The sequence below is a fragment of the Pyxicephalus adspersus genome, chromosome 6 (assembly GCF_032062135.1).
Source record: "Pyxicephalus adspersus chromosome 6, UCB_Pads_2.0, whole genome shotgun sequence".
In the NCBI taxonomy this organism is placed as follows: Eukaryota; Metazoa; Chordata; class Amphibia; order Anura; family Pyxicephalidae; genus Pyxicephalus; species Pyxicephalus adspersus.
Window position 1 is genome coordinate 62044008 of NC_092863.1, and position 19686 is coordinate 62063693.

General features: G+C 41.1%; 1 protein-coding gene across 3 annotated transcripts in view; it reads right to left on the reverse strand.

Moving 5' to 3' along the window:
* The window catches only part of CSNK1G3 (casein kinase 1 gamma 3), a 62848-nt gene extending 45840 nt beyond the window's left edge, over positions 1-17008 (reverse strand). The window contains exon 1 of one of the 3 annotated variants that reach the window (XM_072416030.1): positions 16460-17008. The gene's annotated coding sequence lies outside the window, so the exon portion shown is untranslated. Of the gene's footprint in view, positions 1-6169; positions 6904-16459 lie in introns of those variants that run through there. The other 2 variants (XM_072416028.1, XM_072416029.1) reach the window with 2 other exon arrangements.
* Between the last annotated feature and the right edge of the window lie 2678 nt (positions 17009-19686).

A 19686-nucleotide genomic window follows, 5' to 3' on the forward strand; every position in this document is an offset into this window, starting at 1 on the left:
CATGTAAATCACATGTCTTATTCCCAGTAGCATAATCATTGTTGTGCAGTGTTATCATTCAGTGGAACATACGAAGGAGAAGGCACCAAGTGAACATACAGTCCTGATCAGAATGTAATATGTTAGAAGGAAAAAAAGGGAACGTTTAAAGAGGAACTAAACCAAAAAGACTCTAAAACAAAAAAAAAAATCCACTTACCTTTAATCCTGCAGGGCAGTCCAAGCCCTTCAGATGTTTCTTGTATCCTGTCGGGCGCCATCTTCTCCTCTTCTTCCTACATCATCTTACCCAGGCGCGGGATTAGGTGGCATAGGACGAAAAACAATTGCCCATCTCACTGTGCATGCGTGAGATCGGCAAATTTTTTTCCCCACGAAAAGGCTCCTTATGAGATGCTCGGGCATGCGCAGAAGGAGCACCTAAGAGCCTCCTGGGATGCCTGACGTAGGTATCCGGAAGGGCTTTGTGCTCCCAATCATTCTCGACCGCCTAGGAGCCGCACTTTTTTTTTTTTTTTTTTATTAAAAAAAAGGTGTTGCACTTTAAAAGGAAAACAAAAAAAATGAATTTTCACTTAGCATAAAAGGGTTGTCTACCCTTTTCTGTAAAAGAGAAATTTCTGAGTTTAGGTAAGGTTTAAGGATCAAAAGTTTGCAAATGTTTGAGCAAACTGTTATAGCCACAAGACAGGGTCAACGCATCTACAAAACAGACGGGTATGAGAGCTCCTACTATGCAATGCTGACCACAACCAATAGCATGTCAGAACACCACACATCACAACTTGCCTAGTAGTACAGACAGTATTCACATTGATCCCTATCCACCAGCAATATCACCTACAATGGACACATGTGATTCAGAAATAAACTGTCTATAGCTTATGAATCACATTTTTTTTTTAAATGGTGTGAATGGCCAGGTAAACGCATTGTATACCTGAGGCTGAAAAAAAGATTCACCATGAAAATTTAGAAGGGTGTGAAAGAATCTGCTAACAACTCTGTCCCAATTATTGAATTTTATTGTGGTAATCACACATTAGGGGAATAGTCTGGGGAATAAGCAGAGTTGCCCTGTAATCCCTCACATTTCACCAATATAGTGGGTACACCATGTGGCAGGATCAATGAAAGTGTGGGCCAAGAAAAAAAAGTGCAAAAAATGAACGACAAATGTACCTACCATACTTTTCACAAATGTACTGTAATATGTCCAAAAATAAACTGACCAAAAACCAATATCACGTTCCTTTCTTGCAGTAAAGCAACCAGAAGTAGCTACAAGCTCATCAATATAATGCAACACTTTAACCTTAATGAACACTAGGAGAAAACATCTTAGAATGCTATGTATTAATGTCTCTGGCCTTTTGACCTGCTCTTGGTCCCTTCATAGATATCAGTGTTCCTGTACTGCTCAGATTGCATATTTTTTGGCTCTTGTATGAGGACAATTCTTCTTGGCACACAGGAAATGTCAGAAGACATTTCATACATTTGCTGAGTGTAAGCTACATGAAGCTCTCCATATTCTCTGACTGCTGCAGATGATCTTTTGTTCTCTAGAACACATCTGTGAGAACTGTTACTATAATGTATGTGGTATTGGCAGCTGTCTACTCATCTTCAGTGTTCCCAGTCGTGTTCCTCATTGCCATTTCTTCTATCGAACACCATTTATTACAATGTGATAGATCTCAGTGTTCCCCTCAGCCCATTTTAGTCGATTGCACCAGCAGGCTGTTTTTGGGTTACAATAGCGGGGCTGCAACCCACCTACAATTTCTTCCCACCTGGCTTAAAAACATTTCTGGGCTGAGCACTGCTATGGTTACATAAGTATCTTTTTTTAGTGCAGTCATTAGAATTCAAATTTTTCTTAAAAAATAGGTTTAAACATGCCCATTAAACTTGCATTTGTTATGTCATGTTGTACCTTCGAAGAACCGGTTTAAAAAAAATTCTTGGTTGAACACTGGTTCTGGAATATCTAAATTACATAAAAAGTAGCATGATAAACATAGGAAACCTTCCTTAATAATCATCCAAATCTAGAATCCTTTAAAGCTGTATTTTTGCCTAACTTTTGTGGTAATTTCTTGTTAAACACAATCATTTGCATGTGTTCCATCTTGAACAAAGATAGATACATTTACCAAGGATCCTAAAACATTTTTTTTTATTTTGTTGTCCACTAAAATATGTGCTCCTTGCAGGAGTGCCCCAGACTAGAACTTTGCCGATTTACCACCTGTACTTTGATGAAGCTTCTCCACAGCCATGCAATAGCCTATAGATTAATTAAGGAGTGATTCGTTTCTAACAATGCCAAAAATAAAAATCTGCTTAATTCCTCCTAATCTCAAAGTCTAACAACAAAATTGAAAACAAACCTCTAATAAGTGCATGGCTGCCGATTTCCCATTAAGTTGAAAGTAGAATCTTTCTAACACACAAGGGCGCACCTAGCAGATCCAAGGGATGGCAGAACAAAACACACATGACTCCTAACCTTGGGATATTGCATGAAATAGTTGGGATATTGCAAATCCCAAGTGTGCACCTTCTACTACAAGGGAAGGCTAGATGCTGGGATGTCTCCAAGATACTGCTGAAACTCCATACACACCAGCTTGGATACCAAAAGCAAATCTAAACCAAAAAAAAAAAAAAGTATTGCTTTTGAGAACAAAAAATATTTACTTATTCAGGTTTGGCATCAAGATAATGCAAAATCAATAAAAATACATTCAAACAGAAACTAAAACAGTCAGTTAAGCAATCCAGTGGTTGAGTGATCTGGTTTAAAAGGACAGGCTCATATAATGCAAAGGGCATTACTGAAAGTAAATCACAAACTTTCTTGAGAAAAAAAAAAAAAACAGGTCAGCCATACATATTACAACTACTTATTTAGTCATGTTTTAAAATACACTGATATAAAGCTTTTGAGTTACACTGGCATTAATCCTTCATATCAGTGCCAAAGGAAAGGTTTTGTACAAAATGCAATCACATCATTCCCACTGCTATAGCACATACTAGTCCATTCATAAAACCTTTATGCAGCACTAGGGATCCTTTCCTCTCATCCACTGGCTGCTGGTTTAAAAGAAAGTTTCCTATGATTTACTTTCACGGACTCATCAAAGCCATGGCAAACCAACAGTTCAGTAAGGGGTTTAAAACTGCCAAATTTCCTTCCATGATAACCAAAGCTTTGGGGTGGTTATGCACTGGTTCACTCGGGGAACCGCATTGGTCCTGCTGTCGAAAATTACCATTGTGATTTTATCTTTAAAGCCATTTAACGAAATATAAAAAGCTGATGTGTTTTTAATACTTCACCCTCCCTAAGTTTGCAGATCCCTGGAATCACTATGGTTAATGTATATAACAGATAGTTGAGGGTCACTGCTAGACCAGTCTACTGCTGGTTGTCAGGGGTGGTCTTGGGCCGCTGGATGTTTAACACCTAATATGTACGTTGGTAACATTGCTATCAGGACTTTGACAAGAGAAATCATTTTTACTGGCTACCCAGATAAAAACTAGCATTTAGCCCCAGTATTACAGAGTTCAGCCTAACTATAATCACTCAGTTTCCCCCCCCCCCTCCAAAAAATATTATTGTTTATATAATTGCACCATAAATGTAAGTTAATCTTATTTACTAAACTATGTGTATATTCATTAGTCAAGTGAACACTTGTCTATTACTTCAGTAAATCAATCTCACAAAATGTTTATTCATAAAGTTCTCCATCAACCCCCACTTATTTACTTTATAAACCATTGTTAAGGGTATTGCCTAGACACCAAAGTGAGTCACCCAAAAAGTCTATATAATAGTTTCCTGGTCAGCTTGGTCTCCTTTACCTTCTAGAGGAGTTTAACATATGGGCACTGTTTTTTAATGAAGTTAAATTATGTATATCTTTGTCAGAGTTCTACTTTAACACTCTGACCTCCCCAGTTAAAGCAGACAATCTGATTACGGCTGTGCAGACTGAAACCACTGAAGCTGCTGCAATGTCATCGGAGTATGAGGCCAGACCATAGGGGTGAGATGGGGAAAAGAAGCCACATATGTGGTTTTCTATAGCATCTGGAGTACTGCTTTTAGGAAGCAAAATACCAAATCACTACTTTGTCTATAGAATTAAGACTGCCAAGAAGTATAAATAAGTATATGCCTTGGGATATTTATTTCAGTAAAGCTTTGTTTTTCCCCTGAAATATTGTGACACCAATGCAATAAATATGTTATTCAGTGTCCAAAAACCAAAACACATCTACTTGTATTCCTAAACTTAATTTGATAAAACTGAAGTCTGTTTAAGCTGCAATAAAGCACCAACATACCCCTGCATAGCAGGATCCATTCACACCTATTTATTATTGTGTGTTTGTTTTTTTACAAATCACAAAGCAACAAAAACTGTGCTAAAGCCCCAACACACAGGAAGAGACAATAAATGAACTTGCCACAACTGTATCCGACACTATGAGCCATGATTTACAGTGGTCCATTAGACCTGCTATGCCCTTGTGCCTTAGGGTACCATTCCAAATGCACATTGTGGTGATGTACAGGTCTGAGGACTTCACCCCATGTTACGTAATGGTCAGACATCAAGCAGCACCATTGTCATATTGTACATGAAGTTTTTAGGTGTATTTTTTAGTAGGTGAAGTTTTTAGTATGTGCTGTGGGTAATACAGCCTTTACAATTGTCCTGTTTTTATTTATTCATCAACCACCACATGATGTAGTTTCTTTATACTGAACATAAAACAATCACACTGGCTACAAATTTTAGCCAGCTGAAATACCAATCTTTTTTGAAGACAGAAACACCTGTATAATCTTCAATGGGACAGCAGTAAGTTCTCTATAGTACATTCACAAATTATAGCATCATATCTCATCTCCAAAAAACGCAATGGTTCTATAAAAAAATATCTGACACTAATCTGCACTTTTTTCTTCTCAAGGTAAAGTATCTATTCAGACACATGTAAATTGATTTTCTGAATGTGCTTTAGCTATTGCTTTGTTGAAATATGCCTTGACTTGTTTGAGAGCAAAACACTGATTTAGCAAGACTTGTGAGATACTTGCAGGGAAAGTTGAAGAGAAGGAATTAAAGAGCTGCACTGCACAAATCCTAAACAGAGATAATGAGGGTCACAACGACTTAACGAAGGTCAAAAGAAAAGCTAAACCGGCTGCAGGAGGAAGAGCTGTACAAAGAAGATCAAAGAAACAAAACTCAGGGCAGCCAACTTGTTTAACATTCAACAAATGACAAAAGTGCATCAATATTCCCTAAAGAATACCTAAAGGCAATACTTTTATGACTTTAAAAAAAAGAATACAAATTTACCTCCACTAACTGCCTGATCACCTGTGTTACCAGCAATGAAAATGGGGAGGGGATACAAAATTTGGAGGGATAATTCCCATGGAGGCCCGTTCCCATGGAAAAGATATCTTCTCCCTTCCTGTTAAGTCTACAGAACTGGATGTGAAAGGGGGGGGGGAAATATTTTAGCCATTCCCTACCTTTATGAGGGAGTAAAAATTGGTTTAGAAAAGTACAATTGGTTTGGTTTAGAAATACTTCAATAAATTATACCATGCACCCATGATGTACGTTATGGGACAGCTATAATAAACCCATTTGAACATGTTGAGTGTATCTTCAATTTTCAAAGATCGAGAATACTAGTGTGTTTTACAAGAAAAGTTTTGGGCGATTGCTGCCATACTACATACCACACAATGATTTCAGCCTCTAACATGATGCTTCAAAATTGTGAAAAACACATATGCAATCTAAAATGTCATAATACCTATTCATATTAGAGATTTCTTTTTCAATGGTCTTTATTAGACATGCACAGTTCCATTTTTGAATAACAAACTGCACCTGCAGACTATACGGGAAATAAAGTAAATTGTACAGATTGCTTTAGAAGCTCTGGAATCCAAGTCTAGAAGATTATGCAGAAACCAGATTGCAATAAACCGAGTAGTTCGTACAGTTCAAGACAAGGCCATACAAAAGGTTCTGACTTCCCCTCAATAAAGAAAAAAATAGGGAACTTAAAGAAGAACTAAACTCAAAAGTCCCCCAAAACAATAGAAAAATGCACTTACCTTTAATCCCGCTGGACAGTCGATCGGTCCGGATGTGTCTTCCATCGGGTACCGCGTCGTCTCAGCTTCCGTTTTCGTGCCGGCGCTCCGGGCGCCACCATCTTCTTCTCTTCTTCCTAGTTTTTCATTCTGCTTGACCCAACCCAGGCACCAGATTGGGTGAGCTAGATGGGAAAGAAACTTGCCGATCTCACTGCGCATGCGTGAGATTGGCAATTTTTTCCCCTTTTCACGAAAAGGCTCCTTCTGCGCATGCCTGAGAAAATTGTGAGTTTAGGTATATTTAAGCCCCACTTTTAGGTTTCTATTATCAGGTAGGTCATTATTGCAAAAAGGGACAGGCAATGTCCTTTCTGCAATGTGTCTTACATGCCCAATTGCACTAAGATTCTGTTGCCAAAGCTAAGCAATGCACAGGGGAACCTGGCAAAGAATGGGGAAATGGGGAATGGGGACCAGGAAAGAATGAATGCCTACAAGTTACATCATTCCCAGCACAGGCAAATATCAGCTGTAGGAGGAAAGAGAAAAGGAGAAAAATGGCAGTGTCCTGTGATGGAACACGGATAGGTATGTCAGCCGGGTTTAGTTGTGTTTTAAGCTTTTACCTGGACAGAAAAACCTCCAATACTTCACATCTGAAGAAAGGCAAATCTCAGTGCCAATTTGAGCAGTCACAACCAGGATAAAAAGTGTCCAACTGGATTACAAAAGCCATTGGCCAGCACTTCAGCACTGTTGGCACTTTATACACAAAACGCACACCTAATAAATATAGTAGCAGCCACCGATAACCCTAGCTTACTAAAAACCCCTGCTTCGTAGTTTCTTCTGAACTGACGCTAACCCAGTGCAAGTATGATGATCAATAACGGACTACAGTTCCTGGCTTATTCTGGGTAAATAAAACAAAAGATTAAAGTATCAGTGTAAAATTACTGCAATTTACACTGTGTGCAAAACCACGGATTCTTTTGGTTTTTCCAATTCAGTGGACTGGGCGAACTCGTTATTGCCCTAGCACATTACTTTAAGATATGCACTATGCATACCAAAGCTGGTGTAGGACAAACTTCCCTTGTTGTCAAAAGTAGATTCTTCCTGTGTTGCAGTAGCAGACTAAAAAAAAAAAAAAAAAAGTATATGTATTACCGAAATGTGCAATGAGAACATTACATCCATCACATTAATTCCCGCATGTCCGCTGTGAGATGTGCTTAATGCCATTTAGGCAGCCCTACTGCTAGCTACCATTAGTATCCTAAACCCACATTATAAGTAAATGGTCTCAGCCCGCTTCCTTTAGAGCTGCCTATAATCAGCATTACAAAGATTTATGTCATGTAAGAAGATACAATGTCCTAGGAAACAAAGGAAGAAAGCACAGCCTAAACAAGAAGTACACCAATAAATTCCTCAATACCATCATGGGTCAAAAACTATATAATCCTACCCTCTCCCCTCAGTTATCCACTACATTGCTGTGTGCTACCTAGACAAAAATGCTGCCGTCTCTTTGGATGCATTAGCAGATTATTCAAAATGAATGGGCTGCCTTAATGTAATGTGACAGAACAAGAAGTGTGAACAAGGCCTTTTTGGATTTTCTAAAATTCATATTACATGGCCACCTTTACAACGTTTAGGATTAGGTATGGTGGGTTGAAAACCGCAAGCTAGGTTATTGTTTATGAACCACCAAATTTCTGTTCACGTCCTGCCCAGAGATGCAACAGGAAATAGATGGGTGATCACTGAGAAAAGTTTTCATCAAAACAGGTGTCCCCAATGGCAGATCTAGGCTAAGCTCTTGTGACAACTCTAGATCTCAGGACACTTCTAAAAATCTGGATTTCCACTTTATTTTTAGATGAAAATTGTCACCAGGATGAAGAGAAGGATTTGTCTACTAAATTGGGACAACAACAGTAAGAAAACAATTTCTTACTTAAGGTTTTGTTTAGAAATACATTGTAAGTCTGTAAATCCATTGCAGCAAATTTTTCTATTTTCTGCAATTTGTAGTTTTAAAAGTTTTGAGATGATCCCGTGAAACCCACAAATAAGCAGCTGGAGTATAAACCCAAGATATTGTGCATGATATTTTTTAGTGCATAGTAATTATATGACAAGACAAGTACACAACTCTGAAGGTCAGTGAAGCTGACCTGACAACATCTATTTACACCCCCACTGCGCATTCAGCATGGCCTGCCAACACTGCATTAAAAATACAGCGTACAATTTGGCATTAAGGTAGACAGACAGACTGCACTGAGGTTTTGGATAAGTGCAGGGGGTAAAGGAAATTATACAGAACAGAAAAAACAGAAGTAAAATTAAGGAAATCTGATATTTACACGTGTCTTCTGTAAGTTTATTAAGGTAAAGTTTGGTGTTTATTACAAGTGAGTCAAGTAGATCAAATTGTTAATGCTCAGCTAGTAAAGCTATAATTTAGTAGCAGTTCTAAAAATTTATTAAATTGTGGATAAACACAGTTAGAAAAAAATGTATTGGTTTAATTAAGGATGCACTACATTAATCCTGATATTTTTGAGGCTGTGAACCCAAACCAAAGCCCCCTCCCCCCCCCCTTCTCCATCTCACCTCTGCCCATCCTGCAGACTTCAGGGATAGCCATGGCCTCAGCAGACAACATACACAAACAGCAAAATTACCCCAATATATTACTCCTGAGGACAGGAGACAGTGAGGCATGAAACCACACATGTAATCTCACAAGCACCATCAGGGGACGCACTGCAAAAATGTAACAGACAGCTCCCAACAGTTAAAGCAAGACGGTGAAAAGAGGCCAGAGTTGCATGTAGATTGGCAGATTACAGGATTTCGTGTGTTGCAGGGTGAAAACACATGTCGCCCACTGCTTTGTTTTCAAACACAGTTTGCATTCACCTGATTGCCATCAAAATTGCCTTGTTCAGTTTTTGGGTTTAGTATAAAAGCAATCTATAGGCTTCTTTTGCTGACCTATCCAGAAATGCTAGTGCTGGCATTCTTAATGATACAATGAAATACTTGCAATTACTTGATAGGAATAACAGGGAATCCCTCTCCATCACACACAGAAATTCTAATATAAAGCAAGAAAAAAGCCCACAACAAAACACCACACACACAGGTAGAAGGTGGGGTGGTGAGCTGCACTCTATACTGATCAGACTGGCTTCATTGTTCCATGTGGACGCCCCCCTGCTACCCTTGGGCAGAAAACTCACTTCTGTCATCTTGGTGTTTACACTTAGCCTACCTACACACGTCAGATGATTCTCCCCCGATATCAGGGCTGATATCGGGGGAGAATCTGTAGTGTGTAAAGGGCTCGTGGTCTGTCCTGGTTGATCCACAGATGATAAAAGCTCCTAATGTAAGTGAAGGGGAGAGAGCACAGCGGGGTGCCACTCCTTCGTTCTTCTCTCCCCATAGAGAAGATGTATGTACAGTGCTCGTTCATGCATCGCGCAGTCTTTTGTCAGTGGAAAGAATCTTTCACAATTATTGCACATATGTACCCAGCCTTATTCCTAATAATAAAACAGGATGACAGCCAGGCAAGACACAGTTACAGGATAAGAAGTTAGTAAAGGCATTGTTGCTAGAATTACTACACAGAGGGAGAACAGGAAAGGATGTTCACCACTCTACAACCTAAACATTACGCTAGCCTCAGCCTCCCAGGAGTAGCATGAGAGCACATTGTCAGCCCTCACAGTCACCCAGATCACTTCACATTGGACGTTACAGTACAATGTAAAAACAAGTCACTGTGTTAAATTTACAGAACTTGTTTTAAACTATAATGTGTACAATGTCTTTTGGTAATCAAAGGGTTAAAGTAGATGCAAACTCTACCTGGATGACATTTGGTCTGCTGAAGAACAGCAGTGTATCAAAAGCATTATTTGTTTGTTTTTTTTCCTCTACCAAAAAATACTGTTTTTCCCAAACCAGCTGGCAGACAGTGGTCACTACATTACAGGAAGTACCTGAATAAGGCATGGCAGGATCATTAAGTCTTATAATAATGAAAGCTATATAACTTAAGAAGACTGAAAGCAACGTCAGAAATTATGTTAGCATGTTAAAACCTGCATGGAATTTTATTTCTTTCAATTTGACAAACTAGAAGTGTTCACTCTGTGCTGTCACAGAAACCCCAAGGTTAGGTAAAACCTCCCTGTATTTAAACTCATATTGTTGGCAACTGTCCTGGATGCTGGACAGTGGGACAATTGTGGACACAATGCTACAGTGTGCTGGACACTTCAAAGTAGCAACGAGGTCACTGTAATTGTTATTATCAGGTAGGGATTTACTACGCTTAATCACAGCATGGGAGCAGATGTTCAGGTACATAACCACCCAACACCAAATGCCTCTTTTTGCTCCAACGCACACCAAAGATGTAGAGTTTATTTTATACTATTGACAACTATTGTCCAACACACACACGGATTTCTTTTACTAACACACACAAAAGTTTGGACTTAGGTACGTACACGTTTAATAATTGTGAAAGTTGCTTTCCAACGACAAAAGACTGTAGAGTGCTGTACGTACAGCCATTATGCTCTATGGAGAGGGAAGAACGACGGAGCAGTACCCTACGGCGCTATCTCTCCTTCACTTGTATTACGATTGTTCGCAGATCCGCCAGGATGGACCTGTACACACGCCAGATTCTCGTTCGATACTAGCTCTGAGGCAATAATCAGACAAGAATCATCTGATGGTTGTAGCCTTATTTTACTTCAACATCCTTTTTTGTCCGTAGCATAGAAAATTATTTTCATGTGTTTGCAACTAGCATAAAAACTATATTTAAAGTTTATCTTTTTTATAATGCTGACATCTGTGAGAAAGTTTAAATATGAAGGTTCAATAATATAGTGTGACAAGAGACTCGTTTAGAAATAACATTGGAAGGTCCTATTGGTACCAAGTAACAACAACAGGTGGGAAGTGCACATGCTGGAAAATACTAGGAGCATGTCATTGTGGACCAGCAATACAGTAATGCTGGGTAACCAATAGGCCAAGAAGCCAGATACATTTGTAAGCAATGCATTCACTACAGCAGACGGGTACATCATGCCAGGGGTAAGGATAGATAGATATATAGATATAGATAGATATATATATATATATATATATATATATATAATACTTCCAACACCTCCTACATTGTAAGCTCAGGGTCCTCTCCTCCTTTGTCACAGTCTGTATCTGTCATTTGCAATCCCCAATTACAGTACAATAATGCTGTACTGTAATTGCTGTACTATAATAAAATGTTGGCGCTATATAAATCTTGTTTATTAATAATAATTCTGTTAAAACAAGGGTCAGCAAACTTTTTTGGCTACTAGGCCATTCTAGGAGGTCAAAAAGGCACAGCTGGATTCTTTTCTCACTGATGGCTCCGCCACCACCAGTAACACCCCTGAAGGGAAATCCCTCTCCTCCGCAATGCATACAGAGGGGAGGGAATGTCCCCTTACTCCGGCGGCAGAAGTGTTAATGCTGGCCGCAGTAAAAAGGGAAGGGAGGCATAACCAGGAGGCTCAAGAGCCGCGGGTTGCCGACCCCTGCCGGCCGGGATTAAGCCGATCCACCAGGGGGGCATTAGGCCGGGACGGACTACTGGCTAGGCCGTACCTGGCCCAAAGGCCGTTTGCTGACCCCTGTGTTACAACAACCACCTAAACTTCACTATTCAACACTTTCTAGCACTCCCCAACGCTCAGATTGGGGGGGGGGGGGGGAGTGTAAATTTAAAAAAAAATACAATAAAATTTCTGCAATGTCTCATTGTTTTTGTTGTAAAAATGAGACAATTTGCTAAAATCACTCAACATTGTAGCTAAAAAGGTAACCAGAACAGGGCTGACAAGCTGGACCACATTAGAGACATTCTCTGCCTTGGACTTTTGGAACAAATTCCCAAGAGTCAGTCTCATGTAAGAGTTTTGACCTTGGAGAACTGGCTGGTATTTAGAGATATTCTTGTAGGAGAAAGGGTAGAGAAGACAGGTAAAGGCAAAGAGGATATCTCCATCAAACCACTGGTAGTATATGCTCTTCTGAAGTATTTATTACAGTCCTCCCTGCTGTGCCGCACCACACATCTACCTAGGTATAATTACCTGCAAATAATAAATAATAAATAAAAAATACTTTATTAATGTCACATACACACACTGGATAACCATTCATAATCATGTCCTGTTAAAATCTAACATCTTTACAGCAGTCCCCCAATGTTGTTTAGTAATCAGCCATAGCGGATCATTGTAATTTCAACCAAACCCTTCCACATTTCCACACCATAAAACTAAACCGCACTTGTTTATTAAAGTACTGCTGGAAATTATCACTACAGAAATTTTACATGTGTACAAAGCCCTACCCACATCTCTAGCCTGAAGTGCCTAGGCAAGCATGAATGAAGCGGAATTCTGTGATAGAATGAAGCATCTTCTCAGCAATGGCAGCCACTTTACTTTTCCCACTACAGGTTTTCATTAATGACCCAGACATCCTCTGGACAGCTCTGGTAAAGCTTGTCATACACAATCGGAAAAATGCAAACAATAATCTGAATCCTGCCAACTTCTTTTACTTATCAGTTTTATCCCTTAGGTATATTATAAACCCTCCAAAAGCAATAGGCAGGCCTTGCCCGTGTCTCAAAGAACAGGGAAGAGACAATTATTATGGAGTGCAGAAAAATATGTTGGGCCCCATAGCATGCAGTATTTGTGGCCAGACTTCTCACTACTAGGACTGTATATTGGTAAGAATCTGACAACATTTGGAGGGAGCAAACACCACACAAACCACTATCTGCCACAAATCTTTGCATGTAAACATTACCAGTGCGTTGGGAGATGTTATAATATGACAATATAATTTTGCACTACTCAAATGGGATAGATTGATTTTAACACCCTCTATTTGTCATTTTCTACACGTGTCTAAATTAGGTTTCCTCTACAGAAGTCTAGAAGAGAACCACCAACACCACAACACTGACATAGGAATTGAAGGACATGGACAGTGTATTAAAAAATTATAGGCAGTGGTCAGGTTAGATAAGAAAAAGAAACCCTCTGTAAAAGGAATGCAAGAATAAAGTTGACCTGCCACCCCCATCAATCATTTACTGAGCTCAGAGCTCTTCCTAAATTCACAAGAAATTCATCTTTTCTTTTTAGCCTTTGGCTGTTTTTCTAATAAAATCTACAGCCAAGGTAACACTGGCTCAGTTCTTGAAAATCCGTGAATTTGAAGACAGAGTAAAAGCTCATTAACAATTCATATGGCTTACAAATCAAATTACAATGCACTCATAAAGGGAAGCCCAACCAAGTGCACAGACATCCATTGTCAATTGATCACCAAACTGAATCCTAAAAGGGAAAAATCAATAAGAGGATAAATAAAGAAAGAAAGCTTGGACTTTAAGGGATTAAATCTTCTTTAACATTACCAGAAGTACTTCTCTAGATCCAGTACAGAATTCATCATTTTAGTAAACTACTAAGCGCCGTCTTTAGGCGCCCATTCATGCAGGGATTATTGTGGTGCCAAACAATACCATACCAGGGTTTTGTGAGTTGTGTTAAGGCAGCTCATCCATTTTGAATGAGTTGTGAATGTAACACATATTTTAAAGGACAATTTCTTTAACCCCAATGCATAGTGGCCCACCAAGCATAATGGGATGCCTTGCGGTACCACTGATTTTAAAATGCCCCTCAACACATCTATAGAATGCATCTGTACAACAGCACAGGACAGAGCAAAATATGTGATGTGGTGTGCTGCAGTATTAAAAATAATGAGCAAAAGCCTTTTCTCCTACCTAATGCCATAGGACATTACCATAATACAACAAGGTGTGCATGAGTAACCAACATATGTACCAACCAACACTGCCTACATACACAAACTGTATATTCAGATGCTTTTAAAATAAGTTTAGAACCAAACTTGTTCTTTGTATAGTGGACAATTGAAGCTGATGCAGATATAAAAGATACAACATAGTGCAGCTCTAATGCTTACGTAATTCTTTGCAGTACTTTAATTAGACTCGGTATCTACCTCCTGCTTGCCCTGTACAGCAGAGCTGAAAGCAATACAAGGAGCCAATAAAAAGGTGTGCAATGCAATGAGTACAGAGGAGAGTGACAGATGAGCTCATCAGACTGCTGTTTCTTCTTTCATTGTCCAGTCACAGGATGGGTGGGTGATGCAAATATAGGTATAAATATACCTGCAGTACCAAAACGATTAGACTTCCTCCTCCCCCAGCAATGACTGGGCTTGTGATAGGGCTGTGTGCATCTCAGGACTAAAAATACAGAAATACAAATCCTTTGGGAGGTAAAGCAGATTGCATTCATGTATTCCATCTGTGTATTTAGGATTTTTCCTCAAGTTCAGCTTTAGAAATGTCTGTCAGATTTTTGTGTCCCATGTGAAACCTTTGCTGTTGCTTGTCAACCCCCAGGCGAACGAAATGAGCTTCCCGAATGAGGACATTGTATAATATGCAGCACTGAGACTGAATGGAATACGTCATATTATAGTGGGCAGCACGGTGGCTAAGAAAATCAACCAGGACATTATCTGCATGGAGTTTGTATGTTCTCCCCGTGCTTGCGTGGGTTTTCCTCCAGGTACTCCTGATTCTTCCCACATCCCAAAAACATGCAGTTAGGTTATTGGCTTCCCCCCAAATGGACCTTAGACTGTAATAAGGCCAAATGACTATGGTAGGGACATTAGATTGTAAGCCCCTTTGAGCGACAGCTAGTGACATGACTATGGACTTGGTAAAGAACAGCATAATATGATAGCACTAGATAAATACAAGTATAATATATAGTGGGTGTAACAAATATTTGTATTTTCAGGTAATCCAACAAATACATGCTTGTCCTAATGTAAGATGAGTGATGCCTAATCAATGTGCCCCTATCACTGCCCCTGTGACATGGACACGTCCTATTGGCTGCCAGGCACCAGGGTCATCTCAGGATAATGCCAAGTCTGAAGATGATGTCATAGCCAGGAGGACCAATCTAGATTGGCAGTCAGCAGGAAGCGGCACAGTCAAGGGATATGATTGGCAGATTTAGACCCTTAGTTCATGCATTACAAGGTGGGGGAGGACCCCATTGTGTAGGATAGGTTAGAGGGCCTGGAGATAGTCTAACAAGAGGAATAGTATGACTCCAAGCTAAACGCATCCAGTATAATGAGTAAATGTTACAGCTAGGATGTCTTCTATCACCACACCAGGCCCAGACCGAGATTATATACAATACCTGGCAATGGGAAATCCCCTCCCCCGTCACCTGAGCTCTTCACATATGTAACTCATGGAAACCCATCAACACACCGCACATGACAACGGCCTGATAACATGGCGACCGCTCAGGAAAACAAAGGCCGGCAAACACGGCCCAGCAGCCATATCACTGGCCATACAATGCAATCCTAAACATTGCGGGTCACAGGATCCTATACACAAAGCTTGGCTTTATACTGATCACAGAAATAAAGGTTTACAACCCCTGTCACAGCAACAAGTAAAACGGGGCCCCAGGTTAATATGAAGTGGGGCCCCGACAACACAACATTCCCACTAGGTGCACCATCCTGGCAGTTGCCCAGTATTTCCCATCAAACTGCCCAGCAACATTTTACATGGGGTATAATCCAATATTTACCAGGGTGAGACCAGAATAAATCTCCCATGGGGGGGGTCACCTGGATCCCCTCACTTCCTGTTTCCCCTGCACAACAGGAAGTGTAAGGAAATCTCACACTCAATAAAAAGTAAACAATTTAACCCTTTGTGAAGGTTTCCAGCAATGTCTGACAACACAAGCGATGACCTCCATGTGAGACATTCCCAGGAATCGGGGAGCAGATGATCAGACATGGAAGATAGAAGGCACTGAGCTGTAAATATTAGGAAGGTGAACACCCATAGTGTGCTGGCAGAGGGGTCCCCATACACCCCAAGGTGTGTAGTGGAGCTCCCAGGCTATGAAGAGATGAATGGGGGAGCTGGCACTGACCTGCCACTGACCCCCACAAAGCTCCACCACCCCCATCCTGTCTACTACTCCCTCCATGTGTGCCCAGCCCCCAGCGGGCCCAAGCCGCCATACCGGGACATGGCCGATCCGTGTGTCCGGCACTTCCTGCCCCCTCCTCCCATACACTGCAGGAGCGATCATCACCCACCTAGGAAGTCAGATCACAGCTCCCGGCGGATCATAGCCGGGGACCCCGCCGGTGACGTAGAGTCCTGTGGCGGCGCCGCCTCTTCCCCCTCCGGTAGGGCGCGTTGTGTCCAGGTGGTCGGGCGATATCCGCGGTAGGTAGAGGCAGGGCCGGCTCGCTCTTCCTTTGCGGTAATGAATGTAATAAAGATGGCCAGAGGAGGAGGAGGGAGGAGCTCACACACACATTACACTGGAGGGAAATGTTCCGTGTCAGAGGGGAACGCACAGCGGAAGCCGCCCCCTCCTCACAGCGACCCCGCCTCTTCCGCGATACACACACACACACACTCAGGGGGCTCAGACGGTGGCGGGCGGCGCTCAGCCCATACTCCGACAGGCCGGACAGGCAGCGGACTGTGTGACACACACACCCTGCCTTTACCCCCGACGTACCACCAGGTGGCAGTAGGAGGCGAGTGGAGTGGAGTACAGAGAGGCGCCGCCCATTTCCCTCAGAACTCAAACCAATAGAATGTGAGGTTCTCGGTGGCGTCACTGCCTTTGGCCTGTCAGCGAACGAGATAAAAAGTATAAGGGCGGGGATGACAAGAAATGTACGGAGTTATTTAAAGTGCAGCTGTCTTTTGGGGTCCGCGTCAGGCCAAGTTTGAAGGGCGGAGTTTTGTCTTTATTGTTCGCCAATTGGACGGAGGGTTACGTCAATCACAGGGATTCCCCAGGGAAGGCGGAGCCCTAATAGGTTCCTGCTATTGTCCAATAGGAGTAGAGTAAAAGTAGTCACCTCATAGGGGAAGGGACTGTGGGCTGTAGTGTGCGCGCGTCAGTACTTGTGAGCTCATCCAGTGTGAGCAGCCATAGAGCTGAATGTGAGGGCAGTGTATGTTGTACATACACAACATAGCCATAGATATGGGGCCTGCACTCATTATTCTCTGACAATAACATACTACCCTTATAAAGCATTCTACACATGCTACATAATACCAAGGTTCCATAAAAAGTCTCCACTGGCCTAAAACCAGCAGCCAAAGCCCTACTTAAAGAGGAACTAAACTCAAAAACGTCCAAAATAAAAAAAAAAGAAAATCCACTTACCTCTAATCCCGCAGCACAATCGTTAGGGCCGAAGGTGTCTTCTATCCAGTCCTGTGTCGTCCCGGCATCTGTCTTCAGGCCAGCGCTTCAGGCGCCGCCATCTTCTCCTCTTTTGGGTTCTTACTACGTCACCTGACCAAGGCGCGAGATCGGGTGACGTAGTTGGGGGGAAAAAATTGCCGATTTCACTGCACATGCCTGAGCTGGGGATATTTTTCCCTTTTGACGAAAGGGCTCCTTCTGCACATGCTCGAGGTGCTCAGGCATGTGCAGAAGGAGCACCCAATAGCCTCCTGGGATGCGTGACTTGGGTATCCTAGTAGGCTTTGCGCTCCCATTCATTCTCGATCGCCTATGCAATTGAGAATTAGAGGGCCGTGCTGATTTAAAAAAAAAAAAAAGGGTGTTGCACTTAAAAAACATACAAACACACAGAATTTTTACTTAACATAAAAGGGTTGTCTACCTTTTTATGTAAAGTGAAAACTCTGAGATTAGGTACGCTTTAAAGGGAACCTAAACTGAAAAAACAAAAATGTACCAGGAGGTAGTACTAGTTTCCAAAAGAGAGCTTGTGGCTTTTTGTTTAAAGCGTACCTAAACTCAACATTTTTACTTTACATAGAAGGGAAGACAACCCTTATATGTAAGGCGAAAATGTTTTTTTTAAAAATGCTGACGCATTTAGGACTTAATGGAGGTGCAGAGCCTCCCTTAATAACTATGTCATGCATTCCAGGAGGCTGCGGCTGCTCCTTCTGCGCATGCCTGAGATTAGGGTATGGGCAGAAGGGAATTTTTCCTCCTAGCATGTGCAGTCAGATCGGCTCTCTCTTTTTTTTTTTTCCCTCTACATTGGCTACATCACCCGATCTCACACCTGCACAATGCAAGAAGGGGTGACAAAGAAAAAAGACAGAAGAGAAGATGGTGGTGTCCAGCGCTTCTTTGCTCTATGACGAAGAGGAGTTCCAGGACAACGCGGGACTAGATCATGGGAAGGACCAGTGCCATAGAGAGACCTGTGGGATTAAAAGGTAAGTGTAGTTTTTTAGTTTAGTTCCACTTGAAGTTCCAAACTACATGGCCCATGAACCTTGTAGCTCAAAGCTTGGCTCGCTGTACACAGAGCCAGCCTGGAGATAATGTAAGTCCTGCCCATGCAGGAGTCTACATCTAATCAATCAACAGGATCGCCGTCTCCATTGGCTTTAAACCACCTCTCAAAAAAAAAAAAAAGTTAACTTTTACCTTACATTAAACAGTTGCCTAAGGCTAGGTACACAATCAACAATAATTCATGATTATTTTGAACGATCGTATAGTGCACCATTCTGTACATGCTGAAACAATATGATCGTTCAAATATAATCCACCAATAATGTACACACGCTAGATACGATTGTTTGAACGATGCAGGAAGGGACATGTACAGGAGAAAGTGTACTGCTGAACCATCCACGATCACTGAACGACTGTACACAGAATAGATAGCTAACGATCGTTGCCAAATCAGATCCGCCAGGGCGGTGTTTTGTTTCCAGTGACATTTCTTGTTCGTCGTTGTTATCCAGTCATTGTTCACTTTTTTTTAACGATTATCGGAGGATCGATCATTAGTCGTTTGTTTCCAACGACAATTATTGCACGTGTGTTCGTAGCCTAACCGTTTATATAGCAAGAATCATCTGATGTGTACATTATACCCCAACCTACAAATCATGTTTATCTGTTATTTATTACTATTGTGTGTTTCTCTTTTTCTTCTAGTTGCTTTCTCTACTTCTTTGTTCCCTTTTTTTATAGACATGGCCTTGCACTACCCTAGAGGATACATCAATAGACTTTCCTATCTCATAACATCACTTTAATATAGAGTCTAGTGTATCGGCAGCTTTTTTCATATTATACTTTTCACAGACTGGATCAGTAGACTACCTAATGTTTATGTTTTAAATCATGACTTTTCAAGGAACTTTGCTTCTCACAACAACTTGTTCTTGCTGTATTGGCCACATTATGTTACAGCTTTTCCAGTTGCCGTTCCCTTTTGGTTATGCGTACAAACTTAGTAAACTCATATCCTTACTTGTTTTATTGTCTATTTTGAAGTCAATAAAATGTATTGAA